The following is a 23,463-nucleotide window of genomic DNA, read 5'->3' on the forward strand; positions in this document are numbered from 1 at the left end:
TATTGAGGTTAAAGTCCAGTGTCAGAGATCTCCGCTAAGCCTGAGCAATCCAAGTGTTTTTTGGAAGCCGGCTCCGTCCTGAAATAAGTCCAAGCAGAGCAGAGGCCCGCAGAACCTATGTTGGCAGGAGGGGCCAGTTCCAGGTCCTATCTTGGATCGAGTTGGGGACAGACTTTCGCTCTTTCCAGATGCTTGATTCAGGGATGTACAGGGTACATAGTCCTAGAGGGCATAGCTAGGCTTCAAATCTCAGCCTCACAGGGTAATCTCCTTCTCTTGACCGTGTCTTCCAGACAGAGAGAGGGAAGCCATTTCAGGTAGGTGCGGGTTTTGTTCTACTTGGGAGTCATTGTCCCGGTGCCTATCGCAGACTGAGGTTTGAGATATTATTCAAACTGTTTTGTTTGTGGTCCCATAGAGAGAGGGAACTCCCGTCCTATTTGGGTCCTAAAGTACTTAAGCATATTTATCATGTCTCCTCATTCCAGAGGGAGACTATAAGACCCACTCTACCCTTGGTAAGGGAAGAGCAGTGCATGACCACTATTGAGGAAGGTTATCATACCTTCTCATTCCTCCTCAGGGAACATTTCTGGTTCCTAAGGTTGACGTTGCTGGACTAGCATTTCCAGTACATTGCTCCTCCGTTTTAGTTTTGCTACTGCTTCTAGAGTCTTTTAGGAGTCTAGGGATTCTTTGGCAGTTGCCTGAACCCAGATCTGGTGGTAGTTTCTCTTGTCTAGATGATTCTGGTTCAATCGCCATTGTCTCGTCTGATGGAAGACCATTAGGGAGTTCATCTGTCTTCCTCGATCCTCAGGGATGGAAGAATATCTAGACCAGAGTTCTCTGGTGTAAAACACCAGGGTGGATTCCTGGATGCTATTTTAGTCTTCATAAACATGAAGACATTTCTATCAGACTTGTGAAGTTAGGAGTTAGCTTCATCAGGTTGTGCCCTCCAGACCTCCTTAGGGCCATTGTTGGCTCTGTGTTTTGAGGTGATGATTTGTCCTGGGCTTGGACTTAATTCCTTTTGCCAGGTCCCATCTCAGTTGAGGCTCGGTGTATGCTGAGGCAGTGGAGCGGTGCTGTTTTGAATCTGTATTAACAGATTTACCTGGACTACTGGTTGAGAGGATCGCTCTCTAGTGTTTTTTTGTCCAGATCTCCTTGTCCTGGAGGACATCTTTCTTAAAATCATCCGGGGGCGATTTTGACTTCCATCGCAGATCCGTCAGGATGGTGAGGTCGTGCCAAGAGGGCATGGGGCTGTGGACTTAGGAGGCTTTCCTCCCGATTAACTTTATGGATCTTCAGGCAATTTTTTTGCTCTGAGGGTTTAGCCTACTGGGTTAATCCCATCTATCTTACTCTTGGTGGCTTAGATCACCATCTAAGGGGAACAAGAGGCTCCCTAGCAATAAGGGTAGTATCTCGGGTTCAGTAGTGGGCGGAGGCCCACTACTGCTCGCTGTCAGCGACTCACTCTCTGGGTATGGTCATCCAGGACGGATGTTTCTCTACAGACATTCCCTTTATCTGGGGATAAAGTCTCCATCTAAGGTGTTTTTGGATATTTGGATCTGGAAGGGGATGCCGGATGAAAGTCTAAGGACGTCCCGTCTCAATGCCAAGTTACCCACAGATGGGTCGTGGTTCAGGGATCCTCAGGCGGAACTAATGGATGCATTAGCTGTGCCATGGAGGTTCAATAGAATTTTTTCCTGTTGGCCATATCACTCCTTCCTCGAGTGGCGGCTCGAACATAGCAGGAGCAGGCGTCAGTGATATTGATTGCTCCGTCACAGCCGTGAAGATCGTGGTTCGTGGTTTAGTGGGGATGTAGTCTTCCTGTCAGATGCTAGTGAATATCCAATAGAATATGAGGATACGTGTTTGACTTTAAATGGTTTATCCCTTTAATTGTGGGAGTGTTCCAAAAGTATTAGATAGTTCACTGACTGTAAACCGTTCTAATACAGGTGAGTCATATATTGCCTCAAGCAAGTGTTGGTAAGATATACTAGAAATATATCCACCATAAGAGAGGGAGGCACTGAGAAAAAGATCAATGTATCTGTAGTAACAAAGGCAGTTCATATAGAGTCCCTGCGTCTTGTATGTTAAATGCCCTGTGAGGGTAAACCCACTCTGGTAATATGTTCTTAGTTAGCTGTAGTGTGCTACTATTTAATAACCAACACAGACAGAAAAGCAACAGTACCTGGAGGTGCTTGGTTAGGGAGATCACAAATAGTTTGCAGCGGTAACAAGTACTCACAGAGGTCCGGAGTGACAGCGGGTAAGCAGTGCTGGGTTGCAGCCTGAGAGGTTACCGGTTTGATGGGCTTATGCGGAGCGTTACCTGCTTGTTGCGGTTCAGTGTGGGGCTATGGTGGTGATGCGCTGACAAGTTAGAGAAGCTCATGGCAAAGCCAAATGACGTCAGGGGTACTGCATTCTGCTCAGATCACAGAGACGAGATTCCTATAGTAAGTTGCAAACAAAAAAGACTTCAAGTTTGTAAACGCTTCATAGCTGGTGACTAAGTTACTTGGAATACTTCAATAAACCAGCGTTGAATCAAGGTAGGAGGAGCTCTTTTATCTGCGTAAGATCTATGATGCCATTGTTAAGGTGGATAAGGTTAATGGCAAGGATTAGCTAGTTAAGGTGGTATAAAACATGACACTTCCCATCCATGTAGGTTACCTTGTCGCAAGGGATCTGCTGGAACAAGGCCCCTTTGCTTCATCAAATCTTATTTCTCTGAGGCGGACTGCATGGAGATTGACGCTTAGTCTTAGCCTAGAGAGGGTTTTCTGAGAGGTTATGGTCCTCTCCTTCAAGCCTGTAAACCAGTTCCTTGTCATCTATCATAAGGTGTGGAGGACCTTCTTCTTCGGTGAAGAACGTGGTTCGTCCTGGAACACTATTCAAGTCTGCCAAGATGTTTCCTTCCTCCAGGATGATCTGGAGAATGGCCTCTTAGCTAGTTCCTCGTTGGAAGAATGTAGAGTCTAAGAAGTGCCTCAGAGTGGGCAAAGGATACAATAGTGGATATTCAAATATTGGTATATGTGTATACTAAAACATGTATTATGCAATACAATTAAAACATTAATTATGCTATACAACAATATGACCAGTCTCAGTGCTATTAGTTGCTAATCATAAAATCAATCATGGATCCATGTGATATGTGACCTGTCATATAAGACAATTTAAAGGATAAAATACAGAATTAAGACAAACATAAAAACAAATATAAGTGTAAATTCAGTCAGGCCTTGACTGAATACAATATATCCTATCATATGTAAAAGATGACTATTATTGTCTCTCAGTCTAAAATGTCTCAGTCCAAAAATGATTATGAAGATTGTGTAAATTCTCACAAATAAGGTTAAAACTTGGCTTTGAAGTGCAGTAACGTGTCAAAGGTAATGTTCCAAAACCCTGTGAAGTGACTAAATCTAAATGTCAAAAAATATCTAAAAATAAAAATAGAATGTCTCCAAAAATCCAATGGTGAATGTGAGTGAAAAATGTGTGCTCAAAAATATCAAGAATATCAAAAATCAAAATTTAGAAAAACAAAAAGTATCAGAAAAAAGTGAAAACAAAAAGTTGGAAACAACATTTTTTTGAATATCAGAGTTTAAAAGATACACAAAAAATTCCCAAAATATACTGTATGGTGCTCCTTAATTTGGTGGATTCTATTGGAATATGTGATCCTAAAGAAAGTAGCAATAATCCAAAATAACTTGATTCAATCAAAAATAGACAATGTTTTTCCCAGTTAAATCCTGTGGAATAAAAAAGACAACATAGTGCAAAATTGCTAAATAATGACAACATATAAATGAAATGAGGCTTACCATAAATAGCCAACGCGTTTCGGCACTTCCTTAGGCCTTTATCAAGACTTACATATGGCTTCACTTCCGGTTTTACGGATCTATTATCAAAATCAATTTTTAATTTTTTAGTTGCTCTATCTGTGAGACATTGATCCATCTGCAGCATTCAGGAAACAGACGCTGCAGGAGTTCATTTTAACTCAGTTCAGGAGCAGCACTTCACAAACTGCTAACACTACAGAGACCCAGAGGGGAAACATCTGATCAGGGCCGGTGCAAGGATTTTTGGCTACCTAGGCGAGGATACATTTTGCCGCCCCCCCCCCAATACATATCCTCCTATTGCTTGTTTATGACAAAGTGTTAGAGAGATGTGCTAAAAAACCTACATATAACAATTTAATCTATAACTAAAGAAAATATAATTTCCCATTACCACATACAATCGCTGACTGTTAATCTGAAAATCTGCATAACAAATCAAACAGTGGTAGTGCTGTAAAACAAAAATATATCTATCTATATAGATATAAATATATTCATAAGCATATCAGTAAGAGAGGTATAATTCAATATAATAAAGTAATTATAGTTCATGTTAAGCAGAAGACATAATAACTATTGTAAAAATACGTGAGTGCAGAGCTAGGTTTAAAAGTGCCTTCTTTTGATGCGTATCACTTTGGCTGTCAAAAAGACATAGCAATTTGTTTCAAACATCTGCCTGGCGGCAAGAGGTCAAAAGAACATTTTGGCTGCACCACTGGTAAATGATGTACAACATTCTTGTAACAACATTAGCATGAGGTATCCATTGCAACCACTCAAATTAACACTAAGCTTAGGGGCTAGTAGATACATTTGAAGGTTGGTGTAATGCTTTTCTGGGAACTTGAAAGAAGTCTTTTATTTTTTTCTTCAAGTACATACGCAGGTTCCAGGTGCCTATTTGCTTTCCCAAAGGAGTTAAGAAGACCCCAGCCCAGTCCTCCCTTACATAGTATATAATAGGGAGCCGAGTTATACCATATGCATTATACTATATGCATTACACCATATGCATTACACCATATGCATAAGTGACATCTATTTTGACAACCTAGATTGCTACTGTGCAGAAAAAAGTCAGCATAAAGAAATTAAGTAAGGGAAATATTGTACTTCATGTAGAATAATATAGGTAAGACCATTGCTAGTCATCATGCTATGTGTAAGCTGTAAACCTCTCCTGGATTTATGGAAACTGTCCCAAGGGAGCCAAAGGTAGGGAGATAGCTATTAGTATATAATATTCTCTTTACAAATGGTTCCATGTAATGTGTTTAACCCCTGCTGCTGCAAAGACATACAAAAACAGAAGTGTAAGTACACCTCACTGGGCCCCAGGGCAAAGTTATACTGTTGTATGACCTTGCCCTGGGGCCCAGTGAGGTGTACTTACACTTCTGTTTTTTTAATAAAAAGGCCAATATATTTAAATAAAATGAGTCATGACTGAGCCTGTATTTAATTAAATTGTGAGGTTACTAATGTATATAACTAATTTATATAAAATAAGATATATTAAATGAATCTGTAGATTCTTCAATCATACGGTAACATGCACAGTGTTAACACCGAAATACTATATGGCCTTTACTCATAGTGGAACCGGATCTCCGTCTATTTTCTCCTAACAAGTGTATGATCAGCCTAAACAAGCTACCCTAGATGACTCTATTGAAATATATATTCCCCTATCTCCTTAATACTAGAGGGGTTTTGTTATTTGCAAAAAATAATATATAAAATTGCAATCTAATTTGATTTATTAAAGGAAATATTTTGTTTTGTTTGCTGAGACAGTATTGTGAACAAAAATAAATATAAAAATAAATATATATAAAAATAAAAGACTTGCCATTAAATAACCAACTATATGTATAAACTGATGCCCGATACTATTAAGGAGATAGGGGAATATTTCAGTACAGTCATCTAGGTAGCTAGTTTAGGCTGATCATACACTTACATACATTTTATATAATGGACTCACAGTCACTGTCCTCCTCTACTCTGTCTGAAGATTTCAGCTGCCTGGGGGGTAATTCTTGCCACTTCACTTGCCAAATTAGTTCAGTGCTGCACTGCTGATGTTGACCCCTGTGCCACTCACTGTCATCTAACATGTGCAACCCCAGGCTGTGCGGCATACCGGTTCCTATGGCCTCTGTTTTCTTCCCACCCCCAGACCTCTAACCTCTTCACTCCAGAAGTACCGGGCGTCACGTGGATCATTTTCTCAGTCACTCTGCCATTCACCTCCTCTGAACAGATAGGCAGTGGCTTACAGTTAGCGCAAACCCTAAGCTGCCCTCGCCTCTCTCACACCACAGCGTTCCTCACGTGGTTAACTTGACTTGACTGACGCGACCAGTCAGCATATAGGCGGCCGTTACTACGCAGGCGCAGCCCATGATGAGTTGACAACTTGACATGACAGTCACCATGCTTTTTTCAGAAAATCCTACCTACCGTAACCTGGCTGGCTGCTGCTATCTGGGACCTCACCTCGACCAGGACGGGACCCACCTAACCTGAGACCTCCTCACGAGTCACGTCATGTGTCTGAGGCTCAGAGATGGTGGCTGGCTCAGGCTGCCTTTGTCACATGGAGACCGGCGTCCGTTCCCTCTCACAGTCACTCAGAGTAAGTGACGTCATCAGGTAGGCTGGCTGTGGCTGATGGCAGGCTGAGTGTGTGCTGCGCGCAAGGCAAGTAAGCTCCGCCTCCACTGGACCGCCTCCCTTGGGCTTGTCATCATTCACCACCAGTCCTCCTACCTACATGATCCACCCACTGAGCGCCGCTCTCTGCTCTGAGAGTTTGACCGTCCATCGCGGTGTTGATCATTCATCATCATCAAACAGTGTGTACAGTGCTCAGTGCACATAAGTAACATACACCATGACCGTAAAATAACAAAATTCACTTACACCACATAGGGCGGGGGGTGCTGGATTCGGCACACAGAGTGACAGATATCAAATAAAAAATAAAAAATACTTTTAATTTTTTTTTTAATGGCAGCAGTCGGCAATAATCAGCACTGCTCTCAGCGCCCCCCTGATGGTGCGCCCTAAGGCGGGAGCCTATACTGCCTAATACAAAACGCCGGCCCTGCATCTGATCCAAGGTCCTGATACAATCCCAGGAGGATAACACACGGCCTCCGGTGTAAGTATAAATGTACACCTTGCCGTTGTGAATTTTTTATATGCTTTAAAGGATTTCCATGTCCTCTTTCTCGCCCATTGTCTGCAGCTATATGACTTCAAACTAATGCAGCTAATACTGGCTAAAGACGCAATTGCTTAACAAGGCTTTCACATACAATTAACCAACGAACTTTTAACAGCTGAATAAGACTGCTAATTATTAAGACTGCTTCTCTGTTGCAAAAAACGGACTTGTGCTCTGCAAACATATGCTACACTCTAATATTGGTATATATGAGTATGTGCTTTGTGCTATTTATGCTATTTATGCCCTTTTAATGTGAAACTTTTTTTGTTGTGTTATTTACCACCACTGTGCACAGTGATTTCTGTATATTTTTTAATCAAATAGTTTAATTAAAACATTATATTTTACCTATATAGGGTCTTTTAAAAAAAACATTTTTTTACACATTAAGCTACCTTTGGGCAGCGCAGCTATAATCCATTACTAATCTGCAGACTCTGCAGACTTTGTAATTTTCCTGTAATAGCACTGTTAAGGTTTTGTGGGGAAACCTTCTACTTTACAGCAGCTTTGTGTACTAGATCTCAGCGCTGGGTTGTCTTTTTCTACTTCCATTTGGAATAAAAACACAACATAGTGCAAAATTGCTAAATAATGACAAAATATAAATGAAATGAGGCTTACCATAAATAGCCAATGCGTTTCGGCCCTTCCTTAGGCCTTTATCAAGACTGTACTTATGGTAAGTCACATAAGCCTCTTTTAAAGTGTGAAACAGCCAATCACTAGCGCTGCTGATTTGCGCCAAAACTGACTGACTCTTTGAACCGGAAGTGATACTTCTCAGTTCGTTTTTATTTATTTCCTAAAAAATGGTTAATAACTCTCTTTATTCTGTGTGTGTCATTCTTAAGTGCTCATTCTTAATCTTATTGGGCTTCTTGTTCTCACTTATATGTCCCACACTAAAAAATTAAAAATTGATTTCGATAATAGATCCGTAAAACCGGAAGTGAAGCCATATGTACAGTCTTGATAAAGGCCTAAGGAAGGGCTGAAATGCGTTGGCTATTTATGGTAAGCCTCATTTCATTTATATTTTGTCATTATTTAGCAATTTTGCACTATGTTGTGTTTTTTATTCCACAGGATTTAACTGGGAAACACTTTGCCTATTTTTGATTGAATCAAGATATTTTTGATTATTGCTACTTTCTTTAGGATCACATATTCCAATAGAATTCACCAAATTAAGGAGCACCATACAGTATATTTTAGGAATTTTTTTGTGTATCTTTTAAACTCTGATATTCAAAAAAATTTTGTTTCCAATTTTTTGTTTTCACTTTTTTCTGATACTTTTTGTTTTTCTAAATTTTGATTTTTGATATTCTTGACATTTTTGAGCACACATTTTTCACTCACATTCACCATTGAATTTTTGGAGACATTCTATTTTTATTTTTTGATATTTTTTGACATTTGGATTTAGTCACTTCACAGGGTTTTGGAACATTACCTTTGACACGTTACTGCACTTCAAAGCCAAGTTTTAACCTTATTTGTTAGGATTTACACAATCTTCATAATCATTTTTGGACTGAGACATTTTAGACTGAGAGACAATAATAGTCATATTTTACATACGATAGGATATATTGTATTCAGTCTAGGCCTGACTGAATTTACACTTATATTTGTTTTTATGTTTGTCTTAATTCTGTATTTTATCCTTTAAATTGTCTTATATGACAGGTCACATATCACATGGATCCATGATTGATTTTCTGATTAGCAACTAATAGCACATAGACTGGTCATATTGTTGTATAGTATAATTAATTGTTGTATAGCATAATTAATGTTTTAATTGAATTGCATAATAAATGTTTTAGTATACACATATACCAATATTTTAATATCCACTATTGTATCCTTTGCCCACTCTGAGGCGCTTCTTAGACTCTACATTCTTCTTATATACTCTTATTCGGGATATACTAGGTACCCTGATTCTTAGAAGCTATAAGGATCTTTAGGGGAGGGCGCGGTGAGATACCCATTTCCTAGTTCCTTGTTGGGACAGTTTGGGCCCTGTCTGTTTTACTGCACAAGAGGCTCGCTAAGCTTCCGGATGTACAGTTTTTTTGTTAGGGCTCTGACTACGATTAGGCCGGTGTGTCGATCTGATGCTCCTCCTTGGAGCTTAGATCTTGTTCTTAAGGTTTTGCATCAGGCTACGTTTGAACCTATGCATGAGGTTGACATTAAGTTGTTATCTTGGAAGATTCCTTTCCGTCTAAATATTGCTTCTGCGTGCAGAAGTCTCTGAGATTGTGGCCTTGCAATGCGACCCTCCTAAGGCTTGCAATGCGACACTAATAAGGCTGTTCTACTAACCTAGTTAGGATTTCCTGCTAAGGTTGTGTCAAATCACAACTTCAATCAAGAAATTGTGGTTCATTTTGTATGTCCTATTCCTTCATCCTCGAAGGAAAGTTTACTACATAATATGGTTTCGTGCCTTGAAGTTCTATCTTCAGGCTACATAGGAATAGACAGATTTTTTTTTCTCTGTTTGTTATCTATCTGGGAAGCGTAAGGCTCAGTAGGCATTTTCGACTTCCTTATCTTTTAGTTGAGGAGTTTCATCATTGGCATATGAGACAGTGCGACACAAGCTTCCTCAGACAATTACGGCTCATTCTACGAGACCAGTGTTGTCCTCTTGGGTCTTCTAAATTGAGGCCTCTATGGATCAGATTTGTAGGGCGGCTACCTGGTCTTCCTTACATTCTTTTTCCAAAAATGTTTAACAAGTTTTTGCTTCTGTTGAAGCAGCCTTTTGGAGAAAAGTTTTTTGCAGGGTGTGGTGCCCTCAGATGGGGGCCGCCTCTCCTCTTTGCCCTCCCATTAGCATTCAGTGTCCTCTAGAGCTTGGGTATAATTTCCCACAAGTAAGGAATGCAGCTGCGGACTCTCCCTGTATTAAGAAGGAAAAAATAAATTATGCTTACCAGATAATTTCCTTTCCTTCTGTACATGGAGAGTCCACAGCTCCCGCCCGTGTTCTCCGATGGGCAGCCCTAAATTTTAACTTGTTCTTCTGGCATCTTTTTTACCCTAATATTTCTCCTACTGTTCCTTGTTACCTCGGCAGAATGACTGGGGGATGAGGGAAGTGGGGGAGGTATTTAAGCCGTTGGCTGGGGTGTCTTTGCCTCCTCCTAGTGGCCAGGTTCAGTATTTCCCACAAGTAAGGAATGCAGCTGTGGACTCTCCCTATACAGAAGGAAAATGTTTTTGTGCTCCACTTGTAATCTGGCCCTTAATTGGGAGCACAGACCAGCTGCTGGTGTAGTAGGAGGAGCTACAGCCAGGGTACTTTTGCAGAGCTAATACAAGATCTATCTACCTTTGCTCTGACTTAATGCAAAAACACACATAAGCTTTCTGTACAGTCAGTTAAAAGGACCTGTTTCTTTTAGACCCAATAGCAATATCCCATACTAATGTGCTAAACCAATCACCACAGGGAGCCATTACTGGTCCTATATCAGACTTCCTTGTTGCCAGACCCTCTCCTTAGTAACAGGCTCTCCTTGGCAACAGAACATTCCTTAGGGCTGGAGAGAATTAAAGGGACATTAAACACTAAACAAATGCTAGATAGAATGATGCATTCAAAGAAAAGATTAGTCTGAGAATAACATGTAGATGTATTTCTTAAAGTTTCATTAGCTGTTTAAATATTGACAAAATAAGTGTAAAGTTTTAGTGTCTATAAAACAATGGGAGCTGCCATGTTGTAACCTAGGTTACCTTCTCTGCTGTGGCCAATTGGGGACAGTTATAAATAGATCACTAGAGTGTGCAGCCAATGGCTGTGTGGAATATAACAGTTTTATGCACGTCCATTTCTAACAGGAACTAAAAAGCTCACAATTTCAGAATGGAATTACAGGAAAAGGGGACAAAATAAATAATGAAAGAATATTGCACACTTTTTTTATATATACAAATTATCATGTCCGTCTGCACTTTAATAAATCGGCCCCTTAAAGTATAAAAAACTTCATGCTGAAAGTTCCTTTATTAGCCTGCAGTTATGCTGCGCTGAGCGCCACAGGCCGCCATCCTGCAGAATGCAATTTTTCCAATGAGGTGACGTTTTTACCCCATGCAGGCCAATCGGCATTATGTCGGATGGCTAGCACACTATTGGCTAACACCACCTCATTGATAAAATAGTGTTCTGCAATGTATGGCATGAGGCACTCAGCGTGGCATAAGCTGCAGGCAAATAAAGGAACTTTCAGCATTAAAGGGACATTAAACACTTTGAGGGGTTAATATATCCTAGCGTTTCAAGGAGGTATTGCATACCAATACCTTAGATACATTTATAAAATACTTAGATACATTTCTGGCTAGAATCAGAATTCAGGGATAATTGTTTGTGTTAATTGGGTTGGCTTTAAATTTCTGGTAACTGGATGACAGCAGATTCCAACAAATTGTCCAAACGTTCCCCTAGGTGTTCCATTAAGGATCCCACCCCGGACACTATTGGTCTGCCCAGGGGTATCCTTGAATCTTTATATATTGTAGGGACAGGTATAAAATTAGATGTAATAGGATTGTTTTGCATTCACTTATTTCTTCATAGAAAACCTAGATATCTCCCTTTGTCTACAAGAAGTAGCAATTGTTTCTTAAAAATCTCAGTAGGATTGTAAATTAGCTTTTGATAAGTGACAGTGTCATAAAGCTGTCTCACATCAGTTTTTTTGGGGGATATGTACCATGATTTGATGATTTTGTGGTCTGCGACTGTTTTAAATGCTGGAATTGAGATGGTACAGTTGACTTTAAGAAGTCTCTGCTTAAAGGGACATGAAACCCAAATTTTTTTCTTTCATGATTTAGAAAGAGCATGCAATTTTAAACAACTTTCTAATTTACTTCTATTATCTAATTTGCTTCATTTTCTTGATATAGTTTGCTGAAAAAGCATATCTAGATAGGCTCAGTAGCTGCTGATTGGTTGCTGCACATAGATGCCTCCTGTGATTGGCTCACCCATGTGCATTGTTATTTCTTCAACAAAGGATATCTAAAGAATAAAGCAAACTACATAATGAAAGTAAATTGGAATGTTGTTTAAAATTGTATTTTCTACTTGAATCCTGAAAGAAAGTTGTTGGGTTTAGTGTCCCTTTAAATCTATTCAATGATATTCTCTGTTGCTGAGATATTGAATTGACAATTACTCTTAGCTAGGGCAAGAGTCTTATACCACTGATTTTTACAATATGCTGGAGGTTGCAATACGTCACTTCCTGTGGGTTGATCCGGAATGATGCTACAAGTGAGTGTTTTAACTTTTTTGCCTTAGGGGTAAACATGTACTGCTAACTTATAGCGTTTACTTTATGACTAGTTATTGGATATTTATTACAATTCTATTTATATGAATGGCCTTGATCTATTAAATGCAAGCCAAATAACTTTATTTGTTTACTTACAAAATACACCCAATTCAAGAATCAGTTTGGCACATGTGTTTTCTAGATGCTCCAGTCATTATTTCTATTTTGTCACTGTCATGAGATGCAGGACATATGCAGGACACAGCAATGATGGTACAACTCTATTTTATTGCAGAGCATAGCAATACACATCTAGTCAGGTTGATTGTACTAAACTAACTGCGACACAGACACCGGACCTAAGCCCCGCCCCCAAACTAGTGACATCACATCCTGCTCTCATCACATCTTCCCCTTTTTCAAAGGCGAAGCATACATTTGCATATAACAGATAACAAGGTACACCAACAGAGTATACAAAAACATTTTTGTTTTTGAACATTATAAAAACAAATAGGTTAGAAAACATGAACAAATAAATTACATCCTGACTTGGACATCGGGGTAGACTACCCTAGTCCACAGTGACCATGGGATTATTCTGCCCATACTTCCAGTCACTGTTCTAGCTAAAGTCAGTCCCTATATCTGGCCGGAAGTTTCACCACTCTTCCGCTTGATGTAACCTTGCAAGAACTGTCCTCTGATACAGAAGATGGTGAATTAGAGTCTGCTGGAGGCAAAGCTATATCCCCACTGTGATCTTGCTGAGGGGAAGGCACCTCTCTTAGAACAGGGGATCCCACCGGCGGTGGTACAGAGGTATCCGGTTCCAGACTCTCAGGTACAGGCTGAAGATGTCTTCGGTTACGGCGTGTAACCGTCCCTCCCTCCGTAAGGACTGTATAAGACCTTGGTTCTGGAGAGCGGCCAACTACCGTAGCAGGCGTCTTCCATTTCTTCTCATCGTCCAGTTTAATTCTGACACTTTGGCCCGCTTTCAGTTCCTGTAAAGGCCTGACAGAATGTCTCCTGTCGTAGAAGAAACGATAACCCTTTTTGGCCTCTTCATCCCTCCTAAGGACTTCGTCCCGAGGAACAGGGCCAGGCGGCCTGAAGACACCCACTGAGGGTAAAGTGGTGCGAATCTGGCGTCCTAGCATCAGCTGTGCCGGGCTAAACCCGGTAGCTTGAATGGGCGTCGCCTTGTATGACAAGAGGGCCAGGTACGGCTCAGATTGCTTTAGAATGAATTTTGTTGTTTGAACTGCCCTTTCCGCCATTCCGTTGGCCTGCGGATAATGTGGACTTGACGTGGAATGTACAAAATCATATTCCCTGCTGAAAGCACTGAACTCTGTAGAAGCGAACTGCATACCATTATCACTCACCAGCTCCATTGGAATGCCCCAGCGGGCGAACAAGCTCTTCAGGCGAATGATAACGGCCTGACTTGTGATATCATTCAGGGGTACAATTTCCAAATACCTGGAATAGTAGTCGATCACAACAAGGAACTTTTTCCCGTGCAGTTCCCACAAATCAGCAGCTATTTTCTGCCACGGCCCCGCAGGCAGCGGAGTAGACATCAAGGGGTCCCTTCTCTGAGTAGGCCGGCGTTCCCGGCAAAAGGCACACTTAGACACGTGATTTGCAATGTCGGAGCTGATCCCAGGCCACCACACAGATGTAGCTGCCCTTTCTCTGCACTTTGTAATGCCTAAGTGGCCATTGTGAATCCTGTTTAACATCTCCTTCCTCATGCTGACAGGAATTACGATGCGGTCTTGGAACAGCACCAACCCCTCCAGCTCCGTGAGCTGCGACCTCTCTGGCTGGTAAGCATTTAAAGACATCCAGGCTGCCCGGCTCTCGGGCCAGCCTTCTTTTATGTACCTTATAACTTCTTGCAGATCTGTGTCCAAATATGTCTCTTTCTTTATCTCTTCCAGTTTCCTTGAAGAAATGGACTTAGAGGCCAGAACTGAATCAACATACACTTTCACATCCGATTCTGTGGAGGATTCTTCAGCAGCAGCCAGCGGGAGCCTGGATAGTGTATCTGCCACAACCAGTTGTTTCCCCGGCACATGCACTGCCTGAACATTGAACCTGAGCAGTCTCATTAAAAGTCTCTGGCATCTCAAGGGTGTTTTGTCAATGTCATCGGAGTTGATTAGAGGGACTAGCGGTTTGTGGTCAGTTTCCAGACTAAATTTCTCCAAACCCACTAGATAACGCTGAAAGCGCTCACAGGCCCAAACTGCAGCCAGGCACTCTTTCTCTATTTGAGCGTATTTTGACTCCGCAGCCGTCAGTGTGCGGGAACAGTAGGCGATGGGCTGTAGTTTATTCTCATTTAACTGCAGGAGTGCAGCCCCCAACCCATAACTGCTTGCATCGGCACTAACCACAGTCTTTTTTGAAGGGTCGTAGAACCCCAGCACTGGGGCAGACCCCAGCAGGGACTTGGCATGCAGAAAAGCCTTTTCTTGTGAAGGTTCCCAGACCCAGGCAATGTCTTTCTTAAGCAACTCTGTGATAGGGTGTAAAACTGTTGATAAATCTGGAAGAAACTTGCCCACGTAATTTACAAGGCCCAATATCTGTCTCAGCTCATGTACATCCGAAGGGCTTTTCATCTGTTCAATAGCACGAATTTTCTCGGGGTCTGGCTTGATGCCATCCCCGTTGATGATATGCCCAAAGTAGCATAATTCAGTTTTCCTAAAATGACATTTTTCTTTATTCAGCTTCAGCCCAGACTCTTTGATAGCCTGTAGCACACAACTCAAACGCTGATCATGCTCCTCCACTGTAGACCCATACACTAGAATGTCGTCCATGATGACCGCTGTGCCCACGTGGTCACTCAGGAGAGAACTAATTTCCCTTTGGAAGATTTCAGGAGCGGAGGATATCCCAAAGGGGAGTCTGCAGAAGCAGAACCGACCTACCGGTGTGATAAAGGTAGTCAGTTTGCGGCACTTTGGATCCAGGGGGATCTGCCAAAAGCCGCTAGAAGCGTCTAATGTGGAAAAGAACTTCGCCCCAGCCAACTTTGGAGCTATATCTTCTAATGTCGGCAGCACAAATCTCTCTCTCTTCACTGCCTCATTCAACCTTTTCAGGTCCACACAGATGCGTACCTTTCCGTTTTTCTTTGCAACTGGAACAATGGGGGCACACCAATCAGTCGCTTCAACAACCTCTTCAATAACCCCCATAGACTTCATACGCATAAGCTCCTTCTCCACATGAGGCATGAGCGGGAACGGAATTCTACGAGGAGTAGAAATACTGTATGGGACTGCGTCACTTTTAAGTGCTATACGAACTGGTTTGCAATTCAGTAGGCCCAACTCGCCAAACATATCTTCGGAAATCTCATTCACTCTGGCCACGAGGCCCAAGTCACAGGCTGCTTTTCTGCTCAATAAATTGTTAACACACTGACCTCGAATCACATGCACCCACATGGTGAACTTTCTTTGCTTGTACTCACAGCTGGCAAGAAATTTCCCCGCACAATCAATGCGGCCACCAGGACTATGGACATTTGTAGTAACCTTCGCCAGCTGGGGCTGTCGAGGCAGTTTCATAAATTCAGCAAAAGACATTACAGTGATATCTGCTCCTGTGTCAATCTTAAAATCAACTTTGTCTCCCATTACAGTAAAAGTGACTTTCCAATCTTCCTCTGAGCTTGGCCGTTCCGCAACGGACCCCACAAAAGACACTTCCTGACCCTCCTGGTCACCGTCCACCTGCATCTCCTTAATGTATTCAGTTCTACACACCACTTCAAAATGGCCCATTCTGTTACATTTTCTGCATCTTTTATCCCTGGCCGGGCATATAACACTCTGATCATGAGCGCGGTAGCACCGCGTGCATCGGGCATGTTGCGCCCATCCACTTCTAGGCCTTTCCAGTACTTTAGATCTACCGCTCGCACTGTGCCTTTCACTAGCATTTTTCCAAGACTGTTGCACTTCATCCACAATACTCTCAGACCTCAGATCAGCACTTTGCTTTTTCACCAGTTCACTCTGGCGGGCCATCCTAATAGCCCCATCTAATGTTAAATCAGGCTCTAACTGCAGCTTCAGTGAGACTTCAGCATCTGCAATCCCAATAACTATTCTGTCTCTGATTTGCTCTTCTTTAGCAACACCAAACTCACAGAATTCAGCTAGTTCATACAGGCTGCGCACAAATGACTCCACAGATTCTCCCACACGCTGATTACGTTTGTGAAAACAAGCTCTCTCATGAATCACATTTCTTTTGGGCACAAAGTGGGCACTGAGTTTATCCATAACTATATCAAAGTCAAATTCTTCCCCCTCTTGGAAAGTAAAAGCATTGAACACTGGCTCCACATCTTTCCCCATAGAGTATAAAAGAGAATTAACTTGTACTTCACCACTCTCCTTGTTCAGTTTGGAAGCAATCCTGAAGCGCTGAAACCGCTGACGCCATGTGGGCCAAGCTGCAGGCTGAGAGAAGTCAAAAGGCTCAGGTGGGGTAAACTTTGACATTGCAATCGATCAGGAACAGAAGCGCAGTCCAGAACTTCTGACACCATGTCATGAGATGCAGGACATATGCAGGACACAGCAATGATGGTACAACTCTATTTTATTGCAGAGCATAGCAATACACATCTAGTCAGGTTGATTGTACTAAACTAACTGCGACACAGACACCGGACCTAAGCCCCGCCCCCAAACTAGTGACATCACATCCTGCTCTCATCACAGTCACCTTTTACTGTTACTCTTTTGTAGCGTGATATATGGTGTTTTGGGCCACTTAAAACATTTATATATGTTAAAGGCAAAAACAGACACTGGCAAAGGGCTAAAAAATAGAGGTGAAACAAGCCCTAATGAATCTAGACCATTTTTTCCTAACGTCATCCAATATGTTGTTGGACAGCCTTATTGTCTCTTTAACCCTTTAAATGTGAATGACGACACATGGTCATCACCTACACAAAGTATTTCGAGTGGATGATGACCACGTTTCTTCATCAGGGGAAGGAATACTAGCAAAACTCATCGCACCTCCTCTTCACTTACACTACTTCCCTGGTGGTCTTGTGCTCGGGGATTGCCCTGGGAATCTGGGGATGCCAGTGATGTCACCCAGCCCCGTAAACCTGAAAGTGCCAGGAAGGATAAGAAGGCTTAAGAGAGCAGGATGGAGGGGTTGGTGTTCAAACTGCTCAATCTCAGCTCCATTAAGCCCTAGAAACCCCCAAGACCCACCGTTTGAAAGGTAATCTCATTCTTTTTCAAACAGTGTTTGTCTTGGAGGTTAAGTTTAGGGGGCCAATTTATTATTGTGCGGACGGACATTATACGCTGTCAGCATTTATCATTGCACAAGCCACTAGCGGGTCGGAAGCAGCATTCTCTGCTTCATAAATCGACCCCTAAGTAAAAGAATATAAAATAAAAAAACACTTGTTTTATTGCACAAACATATTAGTGCAGATCCCAGTTACATAACTATACGGACAGCCCCTTATTTATATAAGGATAACCTCTTCTTTATACTATAAAGTTTAGGGGAATGAATGCACACACTGTTGTTTATAATCTGGTTTATTAAAATTTTAATTAAACAATGAATTTTTTCACTTTTCATTACATTTTTCTTATACAATATGATATATACATAAAATAATGGTATTGTTTGAATCTGGTATTGAAGACATGTGTGTGCGTTTCTCACTGAAAAATGACCCACAGTAGGGCCTTAATATGAGCAACATCTAAAATCTGCAAAACAGCTCAGCACAGGGGTGTACATGGCTCAGTAGTTAAAGGCATAAACAAGGGAACTTATCAAATATACACATTATGGCTTTTTAAAAAAATACTCTGAATGTACGTTCACTTTTAAAAACCATGCCGTATGTTATTTTCATTACTGTCCTCTCTAAAAAGGCAATATTGAAATTCTAGATTAACTTCAGTGGTCTATATTTAGCCCAATTGTGCTTTTCACAGAGGAGAACTTTCCTAAAGTATATCAGTCTGATCCCGCCTAGTAAAGTCAGTCCAGGCAATTCTCCTCTGAATAAGGAACATAGCAACCTCAGACGATAATTTTGGCCTTCTGTGGGCCTCGTCAGTGAGGTGAAGCCTTATCACTCAGCACATTGGGCAAGGAGTCCACGGGGTAGATTTATTATTAGTCGAGCTAACATGATCGCTGTAGCGAATCATGTCCACTCGACCTCGCTAAATGCTGACAGTATACGCTGTTGGCATTTAACATTGCACAAACAGTTCTAGTGAAATGCTTGTGCAAAGCTTCCCACTGCAGATTTGCAGCCAATCAGCCGCTAGCAGGGTGTGTCAATCATCCTGATCGAATCGGTTAGGGATGATTTCAATCCCCCACCTAAAAGGCGGCGGACAAGTTACGGAGCAGCAGTCTTATGACGGCTGCTTCTTAACTTCTGTTTCAGGCAAGCCTGAAACGATGGGGCTCCGAATAAATGGAGCACCACGAGAAATATTGGGAAATATCAATAATACCAATCCCATAGGGGGCGCTTCCTAAAAACCAAATCTAAAAATCACTAGAACCCAAAAAGAGAATCTAATACAAAATACATAAATACGAGCTATAGCAAGGACTCAAAAAATTGATAATACAAACAAGATGAAAACAGCATGTTAAAAAGATGATGTATATAATATGTGATATAAAATGAAATAAAAAGTCCTTATGGTCCAATGGAAGGCAGCACTCTGTCAAAAGGATGGTCAATCCCTGGTGATGAATCTAAGAGAAAGGAGACGCAGAGGCGCCAATATGGCCTAGTAACGTCTGCACAATGGAAGAACAATGATGAGATATATACTCACAAAGGTAGAGCACCCAAAGGTGCAAGTGGCGCAGGCTGGATCAATTAGCAGTGGTCCAGCTCACTGTGTGCCCACAACGGAGACACTGAATGATAGCCAGCAGACAGCGACCAGATTCCTATTTCTGTTAGTGACATAAAACGAAATCCATATCCCAGTACAGTTTTGATAAACAAAATTGGTAATTATTGGTCAAACTTACACAAAGTAGCGCACCTCCAGGTGCAATCAAAGCAGACTGGGACCCTTCAATCGCCCAACAGACCGTACTTGGGTGTAGGCAGTACTGTTCACCGGCCACACGGTATATGTCCAAAAAGAAAAAGGAATACTCCAAAATAAAAGCAGCAAGAGTATCAAAAAGTATATATTTATTTATAAAACAAAGCGACGCGTTTCTCAGCCTCCAAAAGGGCTGTTTCCTCAGACTATACCAGGTAATGTTAAATGCCGACAGCAATGTCTGGCGGACATGATACGCTACATCGTATCATGTCCACCAGAATTTGATCATTCGGCCCCAAAGAGAGAAGATCTCTGCCAGGAATGAACAACAGTTCAGTAGCTTGTTCAATGTTAAAGTGATGGTAAATTCACCTCACTAACTTTAAATATATTTAAAGCTCTGGTAATTATAAGCATATCGAGGCGCTTATTTTCTTCAAAAACAAATACAACTTCTATAAAACACCGTTATTGTGAGGCTCCGTTACCTGCTTTAATACAGCCCCTGTCATAGATTTTCTTAGTGTGATATTTGACTGGCAGCTCTTCCAGCCAATAAGAGCCTCACCATGCGCCCTATGTAATTTACTTATAGCACACTCCCGTGCTTCTAACTATTAGCTGACTTAGCCTTGAAGTGCAACTGCGCATGCCCAGCTCATTACGCTATTTGCGCAAGTGAAACAGTCAGGCTGCTTACTGTAAACAGGTAATCTAGCGTAGTGAGCTGTGCCTGCGCAGTTGCACTTCAAGGTTAAGTCAGCTAATAGTTAGAAGCACGGGAGCGTGCTATAAGTAAATTACATAGGACTCATGGTGAGGCTCCTATTGGCTGGAAGAGCTGCCAGTCAAATACCACACTTAGAAAATCAGGGGCTGTATTAAAGCAGGTAACGGAGCCTCACAATAACGGTGTTTTATAGAAGTTGTATTCGTTTTTAAAGAAAATAAGCGCCTCGATATGCTTATAATTACCAGAGCTTTAAATATATCTAAAGTTAGTGAGGTTAATTTACCATCACTTTAAGGTAACCACCTAGGAGCATAAATACTCAATATATTACATTAATGGATACTCAAGTGGCAGTTAAAACTGAGATTACAATATAAAATGGTTATTTATGCATGTTAAAACCAATTTAAATTATATTTTGATTATTCATTTGGCCACCTTTTCCTGTCATTTATTTCTGAAAATAAAGAGTTTTTTTCATCCCAAAAAACTCAAAAGAGCACATAATAGGCCTCACAAGCCTAACCTTGTCACATATCTGTTCCTAATTTGCAATTTATCTTATCATTTCTGCTGAACCCAAATAATGGAGATTTTGTTAACATAATGACAGTGACAATCCCTGTCTTTTCCAGAAGTAAGTCTGGCTTGGCTTCTCCAATGAAGGCAAATAGTATGGGGAGTTTGACCATTGAAAAACAAGTGCAGCAATCAATGGGGTCGGTCACAATCTTTTAGAAAAAGTTTATCTAATGATTTTTCTACAGAATTTATTATTAAAGTCTATGTGAATTCTTGTAGATAAATAATTTAATACCCTTGTATATTAATCTTGGGCTAGATTACAAGTGGCGTGCTAACTTTTGTGCGCAAGCGACATCATGTTTTTTCAGCTTTTTGCACACAACAGAAGTAGCGTTTGTATTACAAATTGAAAGTACATGGAATAGCGAAAGTGCAATCATGATTTATGCTTGAAGGGTTAGCGTGACTGAAAACCTTGCGTAACGGGTTATAAGTTAAAAAAGTTGCACCAAACACAACATAAATAAACTAAAATAAACTGTTAAACTCATATAAACACTATCTAGTAAAATTAGTTGTATATCTATTCATAAAAAAAATATAAAAAGGTATATGGTATAAAAAATGTATACAAAAAGGTATACAGTATAAAAAATATATATAAAAAAGGTATATGGTCACGTATTTGGCTACAAAGGGCTATAATATACTATATATATATATATATATATATATATATATATATATATATATTTATATATATATATATATATATATATACCTGTATGTATGTGTCTAAATAATAATTCCATAACAATATTTAATAATGTGTTTTACTATGTGTTTACTGTACATATTAAACATTCCAATGTTCTTCACACACAGGGCAATGTTATTTTATTGTAATATATATATATATATCTGTATATACCTATACCTGTATATATATTCCTATAGACATATAGGTATCTATTTAACATTATCATTATCAGATAGTTATAGAAATATATTTAATAATAATAAAAAAACATTTCCTATGTGAAGAACATAGGATTGTAAAATATGTTTAATGTGATTTGTTTTTCGAAATTTAGGTCTAACGTAGTGCTGGGCACATGAAAACTTAGTTATCTTAAGGCGCGTTCTTGAAATACAAAATATTTTACAATATGAATAATAATTATTTATATTATTATAGATAGTGTAAGAAACTCTAAATAATCCTTAATATATATATATATTTACAGTATCTATAATAATTGTAATAATTATTACTCATATTTTTTAATATTTTATATGTAATGTAATTTTTATTATTAAAGGGATATTACAGTTAAAGCGTCATTAAACCCAAACATTTTCTTTCATGATTCAGATAGAAAATAAAATTTTAAACAACATTCCTATAGTATTTACTTCTATTATCTAATTTGCTTCATTCTTCAGATATCTTATGTTAAAGAAATAGCAATACACATGGGTGAGCCAATCACGGGGTCGATCCGATATAAATCGTCGCCCGCAAAAGCCGGCGACGCCAATATTTGCGCGGGTTTGGTATCCTATATACGGCGTAACCTAGAAGTTACGCCCGTATATTTCTGCCGTCGCCCGCAGTTTTTTGGGCCATAGGCAGGTATACCAAACCCGCGCAGTTTGGTATCCAATATGCAGCGTAAGGACTTACGTGGCGAAAATGGAGAAAACTTACTCCATTTTCACCTCGCCACAAAAAGCCCCGTAACTCCCTAAACTAACTAGAAAATAAACCTAACACCTAACGCATGCGCAATGTCTATCTCCCTGTCAACCGCGATCTGCTAAAATAAACCTAACACCTAACGCATGCGCAATGTCTATCTCCCTGTCAACCGAGATCCCCCCCCCCCCCCGAAATCCCTAATAAAGTTATTACCCCCTAAACCGCCGCTCCCGGACCCCGCCGCCATCTACATAAACTAACCCCCTACTGTGAGCCTCTAAAACCGCCGCCATCTACCTTATCTATCCCCTAATCTGACCCCTTACACCGCCGCCACCTATATAAAAATTATTAACCCCTAATCTAATCCCCCTATACCGCCGCCAGCTATATTAATATTATTAACCCCTAATGTAAGCCCCTTACACCGCCGCCATCTCTATTAAAATGATTAACCCCTAATTTAATCTACCTACCCCGCCGCCAGCTATATTATCTATATTAACCCTAAGTATATTATAGTTAATATAGTTATTACATTATATATATTAACTATATTAACCCTAATTATATTAGGGTTAATATAGTTAATATAGTTACTATAGTATTTATATTAACTATATTAACTCTATCTAACCCTAACTAAATTTATATTAAATTAATCTAATTCATTTATAAACTAAAATATTCCTATTTAAATCTAAATACTTACCTATAAAATAAACCCTAAGATAGCTACAATATAATTAATAATTACATTGTAGCTATGTTAGGGTTAATATTTATTTTACAGGTAAATTGTTAATTATTTTAACTAGGTATAATAGATATTAAATAGTTATTAACTATTTAACTATTTAATATCTACCTAGTTAAAATAATTACCCAATTACCTGTAAAATAAATCCTAACCTAAGTTAC

This window comes from Bombina bombina, chromosome 7 (genome assembly GCF_027579735.1).
Source record: "Bombina bombina isolate aBomBom1 chromosome 7, aBomBom1.pri, whole genome shotgun sequence".
In the NCBI taxonomy this organism is placed as follows: domain Eukaryota; kingdom Metazoa; phylum Chordata; class Amphibia; order Anura; family Bombinatoridae; genus Bombina; species Bombina bombina.